The sequence below is a fragment of the Lytechinus variegatus genome, chromosome 8 (genome assembly GCF_018143015.1).
Source record: "Lytechinus variegatus isolate NC3 chromosome 8, Lvar_3.0, whole genome shotgun sequence".
NCBI classification, from domain to species: domain Eukaryota; kingdom Metazoa; phylum Echinodermata; class Echinoidea; order Temnopleuroida; family Toxopneustidae; genus Lytechinus; species Lytechinus variegatus.
This window is the reverse complement of record NC_054747.1, coordinates 38,940,876-38,952,923: the sequence shown is the minus strand read 5'-3', so window position 1 is coordinate 38,952,923 and position 12,048 is coordinate 38,940,876. Positions and strand designations below refer to the sequence as shown.

Here is a 12,048-nt window from a genome sequence, read left to right as displayed (position 1 = left end):
TTGTAGCATTTGAGGTTAGTGAATATTGCTACAGAGAAATTAGTACCTTGATTTAGATTTATAAAATGCATATCTAAATGCTGCTACTTTAGACAACTTCACCATTTAAAATTATTTCATACATGATTTTTTTTACACTTTTGGCAATGCATTACTACAGTATATATTGAAGAGTGCTATTTGATTTCAATTCCACCTCGAACTTGTATTTTTTACGTCATCATTGGTCCAGGAATCAACTATTAAATTTCTGTTCATTTTCCACGCAGGTGAGTCTTTTTCCCATCAAAATCACTATATACCTACATGCCACAATCAAGTTATAGACATATTTACTTAAATTTCCAGCAGTTTTTGACATAGTTCATTGACCTCTAACCCCTAAATATATTTTTCATGGCCATTAGTTATCCTTATTTCAAAGTGAAATTATTAAACATCCTAGTTTTCATTACAAATAGCCATCTTTCTTTCTATTATTCACAAAAAATGTGAATATAATGGATTAATTTCTTTTTGGGGGGAATACTAAATGGATATATCAATATTTATTAACTTTTGACCTTTGATATTGGATATCAAAGGTGAAGGATAATTCTTTAATATTATTTTGTGCCTTTTTATCTTCTTGCAAAAATTGCTTTTTGACACCAAAATCACCAACATGCAGCGTTTTATCTCAGAGATACCATTATAAGATATATAACCTATGTAAAAAGGTCATTGACCTTTGACCATGAACTTTATGGATTAATATGCATTCTGGGTACTTAATTTCATTTTATTTGATCTTCCTGTAAGAAACTCTGCATTTTGACACCAAGATCACTAACCTGCGCCTTTTCATCTCAGAGATACCATTATACTGTATATGGAATATAATGTAAAAAAGGTCATTGACCTTTGAAAGGTTTTGACCTTGAATTTCATTGGTAAATGAGCATTTTATGTACTTGATTTGATTTTATTTGATCTTCTTGTAAGAATCCGTGCATTTTGACACCAAGATCATCAACCTGCGCCTTTCCATCTCAGAGATACCATTATATCGTATATGGTATATAATGTAAAAAAGGTCAATGACCTTTGAAAGGCTTTGACCTTGAAAATTTTCGTATAATGTGCATTCTGGGTACCTAATTTCATTTTATTTGATATTGTGGTAAGAATTTGTGCATTTTGACACCATTATCACCAACCTGCACCTTTCCATCTCAGAGATACCATTATACAGTATATATGAAAAGGTCATTGACCTTTGACCTTGAAAAAAAGCACTTTCCCCAACCCGTATTCCTCCTAACTTTTTTTTGGTAAATGTTGACACCCATACCTACTCAAATCAGTCAAAAAACCATTTCCAATAATTTTATTCCAGATGGTTACTAATTACGGGATACTAACAGTCATCACCCACGAAACATCCTCTATATTATAATTATGACATTTTACCAACAAACGAGCGTATCTTTTTAACAACATTCTACTGTTTGCCCATTCATTGCCAATCGAATCCAAGTAATTTAATGTCTTCTCCATCCTGTAATATTTACATTGCTATCATCATGATCATGGCTACCAGGACACTTGACCCATCTTCTTATTCCACTGACCATCTTGACACTCTCCTTGGGAAATCACTCTTCCAGGGGCGTTTGCCCACCCAGCTGATATGTATGGTTAAAGTGTGATAGAATTGATGACAGGGAACAAATTTGGCGGCGCCGGGACACACAATGCTACTTGAAAAATGTCCAGGAAATGAGTATTTGCCGATACTTAAAGAAGGACGACCAACGTCATGTCCCGTTATCATCGGGGCGATGGAGTTGGTTGGCTGGTCAGGGAGAAGAGAAGAGCACCCCCTTTTCGTTTTAACCCAACATGCCCAATGTATGTATAAGCTGTGGTAATTTTATTATGATGAAGGGCACTGAACATTGGTGATAAATGTATGTGAATATCCATTTCTAATTTTTGTTTCACTCATAAACAGGAATTTGCGATGTGGCAAGGTTGCAGCAATTTTTTTCATTTTTCAATAAATACACCTAGGAACTAGATCATGTAAATGGAGGAGAAAGACTAGAAGAGAGAGAGAAAGAGATCTGTAATAATTCCCCCCCTCGAGGGGGGGGGGAATTATTACATATCGTCCTCGCAGAGTCAGGGTGGTAGATCCAACATGAGCCTCAACATAATTACTCACGGCATAAAAAATATCACACAAGAAATAGGAATTAATTACAGTGTATAATTGAAAGAGAAATAAATCCCGTGGTATGATGTCTAAAACTCTAAATATCATGTCTTGACAGAGAAACACAATTTACATCCGCATTTCCCATATAGCAATCCTTGCGAATAAGTAGTGCTTAACTATATCATCCTCAACATGAGATAAGGTCGGGGCTATTTTTATTCTCAGCATTCCATAATTTTCACCATAATGTCAATTAATTTCAGTATGAGAACAGATGAGCCCAGGAAATTGGTTGACGTCGAAGTATGGCGTGTGGGCAGAATTTCTCATCAAGATGGAAGCAAAAAACAAAGTATTTCAAAGATCCGCAAAGTATATTCCTTTCTATGTAATATCGGATGCCGTGTTATCTTTATTCCGTGTATAAATAAAACCCAACTAATTGTTTTAATGGTTGCTAAGTAAAAATCAAAATGACAAAAATAATTCGGGGAGGCCAGGGGGGGGGGCTGTTAGACACATTTTTCATATGAAACGATCCTGTCGAAAAATATAAATGAATAAATAAATAAAACAGGCAAATGAAATAAACAGGCTTATATTTTCAAATTTCATGGGGGGGGGCGGGACATTTCGCCACCCCTCCCCCCGGTCCGCGCCTAAGGGTTTTACATTTTGTTCATACATAACAAGTTAAAGAGAAATGCCAGTAATTGCAGTAAACAATGATTTCATGAGAAAGTCTGTAAAACCAGGCTTAATTTTCAGAATATCATCGAGGATCTAGATCTGGTACAGTTACATAAACTGAACTTTGTGAAATCTTGAAATCTACGCTGAAAAATGTTCACACTGAAGATCACCAACACAGATAGGCACACGTGGGACAGTGTATTAATATTGCTGGAATAAAGACCCGACGGAAGTGACCGAATCCGCGCTTATTTTGCTTATTTCTCAGCAATTACACAATTTCTTCCAGAATCCTTTGGCACATATTTTTTATTCATACAAACAGACACTTGAGTGGTCATTATATTAAATTCTGTCAAAAGTCATTTTGAGATCGTTACCAAAACTGGAATTAATCTTTAATGTACATTGTATTTATATTGGTGAAGCATTGTGATTATCACTTGTATAGACGTCAGTGGTGTGTTCATGTGAATCATATGAATGTTAAGTCCACTGAATATTTATACACTGTCGCACAGAATATAGATATTTACTCATTTCATAGACAGCTCAGAAGTCTGGAGGCTTTCGGGTTTTTTGTTGTTTTTATTTTTTTTGAGACGCACTCTATACAACTATACATGGTATATTACAGGGGAAGATTGCACGAAAGGGTCTTTGCAATGACCGTATTTCGTGTCGTTCATTTTTTATGACGCGCCATGTGAAACGCATTTCAAATAAATTATCTGCAATCATATTTTATTTGTCCGTTAAAATAAATGAAATATTTGTTTATAAATGGTGTGACATCTCATGAAATTGAATAAAATTTGATTTGAAAGTAAGCTCACGAAAATTATCTTTTTATCATAAATGTCAGAAACAACTATTACAGCGCATCATAGAAGATGGGCGACACGAAAGACGGTCCTTGGATAGACCCATTCGTGCAATCGGCCCTACGCGTTTTTATGTCACTGTAGTAATACCCCTTTCATATTGCGCTTTTCACCGGCGAACTTCACCGGCGAAGTTCGCCAGCGAAGGGGAAAGTGTCCAGTATGAAAGGTACACAGGAGAACTTCACCGGTGAAGTTCGCCGGCGAACTTCTCCACCTCTAGAGGTGGAGAACTTCGCCGGTGAAACAGCCAGTATGAAAGCAAACCGGAGAACTTCTCCTCTTTTATGACGTCAGAGGTCAATTTTTTTCTCTCCCAAAGACCTCTAGCCGCTGTACCGAGATTCCGCGCGCGATAAGTTGCAAGCTCAGCTGAATGCTATGGCCAAGTATATACCCTCGAAAATATTTTTTTTTACTAACAATATTTATTCAAAAGCACTTTTTACATGTATAAAATGCGCTAAAATATAAAAACAAGGTGATATTGTTTGTTTTTCTCGTAATACACTCTAAAAAATGGAATGTTAAATCACCATTTAAAAGGTTGGAGGAGTGACAACCTTTTCCAAATGTTACATCCAACTTTGTATAAAGCTAAATCCAACATTTTAAGTGTTGGGTAGAACCATTTAAAGTGGTAAATGCAACATTTAGAAAATGTTGTCACTCCTCCAACCTTTCAAAATGTTGATTTAACATTCCATTTTTTAGAGTGTACTTCCAAAATATGTTGTAATTAATTTTTTGATACCTTTTTGTCAAAGGTAAGAAGTAATATTTACAATTTTCTTTCGTTTTGTTCTGCAATCGCCCGTTGACTTTCGCCGGGGAAGAAATGTCAGTGCGAAAGGGTACATTTTTTTCTTCGCCGGTGAAGTGAGGAATGCGAGGCGGAGAAGTGAAAAGGGCAATGAAAAGGGCAATATGAAAGGGGTATTAGTTAACAATAAACACCCACGTTCACACGTTATAGACTAAAATAGAAAGAAGGAAAACGTAAGACCCTGCAGTGCGGAGGAGCTCCTTGAACATTTTGCATTTTCCAAAGTTAAACAAACAGATCAATACAACGCCACTGGGATGAATGACGTCACATCAATAGACCCGTAACGGCGGCGAAAGTAAACGAAATCTTCGACTTCAAGTACAATAAAACTTTCACAGGAGCACTTCCTTTAAGTTTGTTCTGCCATTTTAAGGAATAAACTATCGACATCATCCTTTAGAAAATGCCAAAACGGAAAAGGAACAACACGAATCACGTCATTTTAACCAATGCTGATTCTCAAATGTCCCAAGTGAGCTTTCGAGCTCATAACGTGACTCTGTGGGCGCAGTCGCCAGCTTTTGACAATTTCATACATGCATATTTCTTGACCTTGATATCTGCACTTACTAATACAAGAACCTAATCCCCATTTTAATTTCTATATTAAGATTATATTAGGATTTACGGGAAAAAATACAAAAACGATTCAAGGATACACGTTTTGAACACTCTGTGATTCTGAAGAGTGTAGTGTTGACGTCAAGGCCCCACTCAAAAAGGAAGTCAAAGTCAATGCACGGAGACCCAACGCCAAAGACCAAGTTGTAATAACCTCGAACGGGATGATGGAAATCCACAAACAAAATAAACATAGTAAAAAAAATACAGAAAACATCACCACTTTTGAAGAGGACCTAAATGACCGTAGGAAGAAAAAATTAGAATGGCAAGGTCATGAATTGGTAGATTACTATTTATTTAAAAAATGAGAGCGAGCAAACAGTGTTAGGAAAACGTAGACACGTTTTAGAAGGCGATTTATTCTACCACTGTGCTACAGGTCAAATGAGCAAATTTTCAAGGAATGAATATGAATATAAATAATGTACATGCATACTTTAGAAGAAGGATATGTATTTTAAGCGTACACACTAATCTTTTAAGTGTTTTCAAGATTGATTTTATCAAAGTGGACGAAAAATCACGGACTGGTCTTAATCATAAATTCAACCAGAGGTTAACAACCCAAAATGACTTTTGAGAAAAATACATATAAACAAACTAATAAATCAACCTAGATATCAATGACAGAGTTTAATATATACACAAACCTTTTTAGCACTGTCGACTATAATTATTACAAGAAAAACCAGGGAGAGTGCATATGTCAGTCGTAAACTAAAAATGTTCTCTTTTAAGAATCTAACCGGACTATGGACATACGGTCTTACACGAAACACGAAGCATTTTGAAGAAAAGACTTTTCTGGTTTTGGGTTAGGTAGTGGGAATTCCATGGAATTGTTGTGCAACCATGATTAACCAATGAGTGAATCGAAACGAACGGGGAGCAAATACACTTCCCTGTGGTAAGGACATTATGATGAATAAGAACCCGTATCCACTCGCCGTGTTCTTGTAAAATGCAACAAAAAATATGTAAACAAATAAATAAAAAAAAGAATAATTATTTTGTATAGATGATTCCAAAATTTAACATCTTGAGAGGAGAAGGAAAGGCTTCGCGTTTGTAGACATGATAAAATCTATTCATATTTCCATGGCATTCATATGAAAAATTGCTCTCTTTCATTCCACTGTATTATTATCATAATTATTATTAATATTGATTCATATAATCTAGTTTCATTAGTTTATTTTGTGTTATTGTTTAGTATATTATGATATTACATGACAAAACTGAAAATAATTATGCATAATGTTTTCAACTCTGTTCAAAATTATATATTGATATATTTTTGTTCAGTGTCATTCTACAAAATATTATGAGAACTATATACAGTGCGTCCCAGAAAATACGAAACTGAGATTGATCGATGATTTATCATAAATTGTCATAAAGTTATCATAAAATTTGATGAAGAATAAGTTATGATAAATCATCGATCAATCTCGGTTTCGTTTATTCTGGGACGCAGTGTATAATGGAATAGCTTCTATAGTGATAAACGATTAATTGAATATATACATGTATATCACCAGCACAAACACAATTCAAATGCATCATGTATGATGGGATATGAATGGATCTTTAAAGGAGAATAAAACCATTGGAACAAGATAGCTTGTGTGAAAACAGAAAAATCAAAGAAACAGATCAACGAAAGTTTGAGAAAAATCGGACAAATAACGAGAAAGATATGAGAATTTGAACATTGCGATCACTAATGCTATGGAGATAGCAAATTGGCAATGCGACAAAGATGTGTGATGTCACTTGTGAACAACTCTCCCCATTACTTCAGTATATATTTCACTAGAATGCCTCTTTTATCACATCTATAAATAAATCATGTGTTCTGTCTACATAAGGGCATGTAATGCATATTTTTTAAGAATACATCATGGATAAAGTGTTTGTATCATCATAAGAAAAAGCAAAAAGAGACATTTTGAGGGTATTTTATAGTCCACCAAAGGGGAAAGTTGTTCATCAGTGACATCACACATCCTTGTCGCGTTGCCAATGTGAGGATCTCCATAGCATTAGTGATTGCAATATTCAAATGCTCATAACTTTCTCATTATTTGTCCGATTTTTCTCAAACTTTCTTTATTCTTATTCTTTGATTTTTATGTTTCTACACAAGCCTATTTGTTCCAAAGGTTTCATTTCCCTTTAACATAAATACTCCTACGAGGGTACTTGAAAGTTGGTATTATGCCAATTAGGCCGACAGCAATCCTAGGAGAACGCGTCATTTTCAAATTGATTGACGATAAGTGCGCAATTAAATCTGTGAAACTAGATTTTTCTATCAAAACATCGTCATGACCATGGGATCATATTCGATATTTCAATTACGATTTTGTATCAATAAGTATCGTAAATGTTTGAGGCATTAAGTGCTTTGTTTTCGAGAGCACTGGGTTTTAAAGGGATATCACGTGATGTTTCGTGACCCAAAGGATATTATTACAATGTTATCACAGCGGGGGGGGGGGGGGGGACAGACATTTGCTACACACAGCATGTATACATCGCGTAGATATACACCATAAGACATTCCTGGGGGAAGGGGGTAACAGAAAGTCGGGTAAGGTGTACTGAATCGAATATTCTTCCTTTTTTGGTGTATGTATAAAACGTAGAAAGCAGAGCTGCCAACCTGAACAAGAACATTTCAGTATTTTTAAAGCTGAAAATCAGTATTTTGGTGAGGAAATCAGTATTTTCAAAGAATACCATAGGGCCACACATAAGCTGAAACTTAAGAAATCAATATTTTACATGAAACTATCAGTATTCTTCTTATTTTTCAGTACTAAATACTGAAAATCAGTACTACTTGGCAGCTCTGAGAAAGATTTCGGGTCATTCAGGCCTGCTTGAATTTAAGGGGTAACCTTTCGAGAAATATTGTTGGGATTCATTCGCTCATCTTAGCAACATATAAACAACCCCCACGAAGACGACATCCTTCTCATCCATACAACCGAATAGGTCAATAGTGAGTTATAATTTGGGTCATCAACAATAGGTGGTTTGTAAGATTACGATTGACAGAGACCTACGTGAAGGCAGATAGCCCACTTATTGTTATTTGTAACAATTTACTCATTTTCACCTTCCCCTTTATTCAACCATTTGTAGCACACAACGGCGTACGTAAAATGTGCCATACTGTCACAGAACTGCATTGTTGTGACAGTCACCTGACAGTGTGACGATAGACCATCCTGACCTCCTATAGTGTTGCAAACAATGGGAGGGATAATGGATGGGGTCACCATTTGTGCTCATATATTCATGATTCAACAAAGCAGAGTATTTGTATTTCAATAAGCATGATATGAATAAATCTACCGTATCGTATTAGATAGATCGTTATCTCTTTCAAAGGGCTACAAAATCGTTGGCGCAAGAAGAAATACATCGATATATCGATTAATGATTCCGATGGTGGGAGTATTGTAACATTATGATTCAGAACGGGGTGTCTATGACGTAACCAAAACGGAAGATTATGATAGTAATGAAAATAAAGTTCATTTATGTGCAATGCATGCGTGATAGGACAACACCAACGGCCCACAAAGAAGATAAAGCAGGGCCCGCGGAAGCTGCAGGGGGTGGGGTGGGCTGGAGGGGCTTCAGCCCCCCCCCCCTTTCCAAAACCATGTACAATAACGTAAAAATGACCATATGATTGTGATTTTTTGCATTGTCAGCCACCTCCCCACTTTGAGAACCGTAAAGGAGTCGATTCTAAAACTTCCAAACGTTATAAACCTATACATTGTATCTTCAATGATGTAAGGTAGGTAAAACAATGTTTTCTTCCTAGGTACATAGTACAACTCTCACTTCCCTGGTATAACAAACACAGATAGACATGAAGCTTTAAAAGAATAACTCACACTATTTTAAACCGCAGAACTCACTAAGTATACTCTTCTCGACACCTACCAAGATAATGAACATCGCCATTAAATTAGTGTAAACTAAAAAGGAAGACCATAATGCTGAAGAAACACTGCACAAACTCCGGGGTTGATTTAACACCAGCCCGGAATGTATTACTTCCACACCAGAGAAGTGTTAAACAACACCAGTTCCGTTTTGGTCTAACACCAAAAGGTGTTTATACAACACCAATTAGTACTAAAACAGCATCGGTTTGATTCCAAACTGGTGTTATTTCAATATTTCTCTGGTGTGGACACAGATTCCGGGCTGGTGTTAACTCAGCACCAGAGTTTTTGCAGTGATCGATCACCAGTCTACTGATTATTAGGTTTATTATGTTTAAAATGCTGCCCCATGCATTCGATTTTATGTCAGACATTAAACAACACCCCCTCTTATCTTTATCTGTTTATCAAGAAAAGAGGTTGCTCGTACTTCTGAATTTGGCGGGGGTAGACAGAGAACATGGACAGAATATGAATAACAAGCCCTATAACAAAACATGACGAACACAAATAATGTGATAATCACTCCAGCCTCGCCTATGAATTATGATATTCATCCCTCGTTTCAAGGAAGTATTGAAGAACCTGACATGAACGGCTTCCACAATCGATTATTTACGAAGGCAGCTACCGGCCACTGACCTTTATACAATGATAGGTTGTTGTAGGGGGGGGGGGCAGGGTGATGGGAAGATGAGTTGTAGAATACGAAGAAGGGAGAAAATGGTGGGCAGGGATAATGAGAAGTGGAGAAGGATATGAAAATAGAATAAAGACAAGAAATGAAGGGAAAGAAAAGGAGACTCAATTTCTTCTTAACCTATTTCACTCTTTTCAGTTCTTCCCTTCTCTACCATGTCTACGTACAATACGGATGACGGTGACGATAAGCAGCATTTGTAGCGCAATTTAAGAAAGAAAACGGTTACCATGGTTACAATTTAAGAGAAATTTTGTCGAAATATAGACACTGAGATATAAGAAACCATACAAACTCATGATTTACAGCTTGTAAAATCACGAAAAGAGTGTGTTGTATAGGCCTATATCAGGATTGTATCAATCATCTTGATTCTCCAAGCGAACCATAAAAACATTTCACTGTTTCCACATAATGTGGGAGTAAATCCTTCGACCATGGACCTAGGAAATGTTTAGACCTCCAGGTTTAAAGTCTCCCTGGATAAATAAACTCGGGAATAAACTTCGATCTTTCCCGGGAAGAGGAAAATCGTTACGCGCGCACATGCTATGCACACATTCCCTTCGCAAGACAACTACCTATCATGTTGTGAACTAGTGACATTACTCGAAATCTCATGATGCAGGCCTTCTGGGAAACAAAGTCTTATCTCATCATCGTTTCTAACAAACATTCATTTAAAAAAAACAAAAGCAACTCGAGGACAATGAACTTACACGTTCTTTAGTGAATAAGCTTTTTATGCTGTATGGTGTGGAAATGGGGAGCCGCCGCAGGCATAAAATGGGAGGGGAGGAGCCCAATATATTACAGATTATGCTTATAGTACATATCACTGACATTTATTAGCATTTGCAGATCCATACAGTAACACCCTACTTGCCATAACCACTGAATCCTCGATTGCCCGCGTGCAATAATGCATTTATCCACTCCCTGGGGGAGTATTCCATTGTGATTTTATTAAAACCCAAATGCAGGTATACACCATGATGTTTTCGCATCTTACCGGGTACCAATTTAACACCAACGATTAGAGGTTGGAGAAGTTTGGGTAGACACCTTGCCAAATGACCTCTCCGGGCCACGATGGGATTCGAACACATGACACTCTGATTACAAGGCGAGCGTCAGAACCACTACATCGCTACACTTCCATACTATTTACCTATATGCCCCTGGAACCTAAAGCGGAGCAATTGTCGGCTCAGCAAAATCTTTTCATGGAACCTTTGCGATTGATTACAAGAAAAGTAAGAAGATCGGGGGGGGGGTGAGTGGTTAAATCAAGATATTAAGAGAAGCAAAAGAAGAAAATGAAAAAGAATAGATGCTGTATACTCACTTTGATAAAGCAAATAATTCTCAGCACCAGGTATTGGAAGCAAAAACATCGTGTCGACCCCAAAGTCATGGACTGTCCATATTTTGAAAATGCCTTTGCAGGAATAGCGCTATATTCCACGATGGTGAAATGATATTTGTGAATATGAATTCCCACAGTCGATAGGAAAATAATTAAGATACCAGTAGATATATATACTCACATGCAACTTGATTAGCTGAATGGACTCGGATTAGCACTCTGACGACGTCCAGCTGTGAGTCTGTAAACAGATATGAAATGAAAAATCGTATTTTATAACGTATCTCTTAACGAGCGAACAGTTCATAGTCCAAATGCTGAAAACGTCATCGCAAGTTCATGCTCTTCACAATACGATAGGGTGTGTTAACACGGACAATAACAAGACAATGATCAATTGGGGGTATTGACGATGTGAAACCTATAGAGGCCTTAGGTGTGAACTGGAGTGTGACACCAAGTATCACAATCGCATTATATACTTGTAATTTATAATAATAAACATGATGTTATTATGATTCACCTAAAAACCAAAAACATTATAACAGTGTTGAATTTACAATCGTATAGAATGCAAGGGAAGACGGAGAGAGAGAGAGAGCGGAGGGCAGAGAAAAAGAAGTCCACAGGCACAATCAATTTAACACAAAAGGTGGAGATTGGGGGAAGTGTGGGTAGACACCTTGCCAAATGACCTCTCCATGGTGGGATTCGAACACATGACACTCTGATTACAAGGCGAGAGTCAGAACCACTACACCGGTATACACTT

The 12,048-nt window shown here is 36.8% G+C and overlaps 1 protein-coding gene across 1 annotated transcript in view; it reads right to left on the bottom strand.

Annotated features, from left to right (window-relative positions):
* LOC121420478 (5-hydroxytryptamine receptor 6-like) overlaps positions 1–11,521 on the bottom strand; it is a 57,131-nt gene extending 45,610 nt beyond the window's left edge. The window contains exon 1 of the mRNA XM_041615127.1: positions 11,458–11,521. The gene's annotated coding sequence lies outside the window, so the exon portion shown is untranslated. The remainder of the gene's footprint in view (positions 1–11,457) is intronic.
* Between the last annotated feature and the right edge of the window lie 527 nt (positions 11,522–12,048).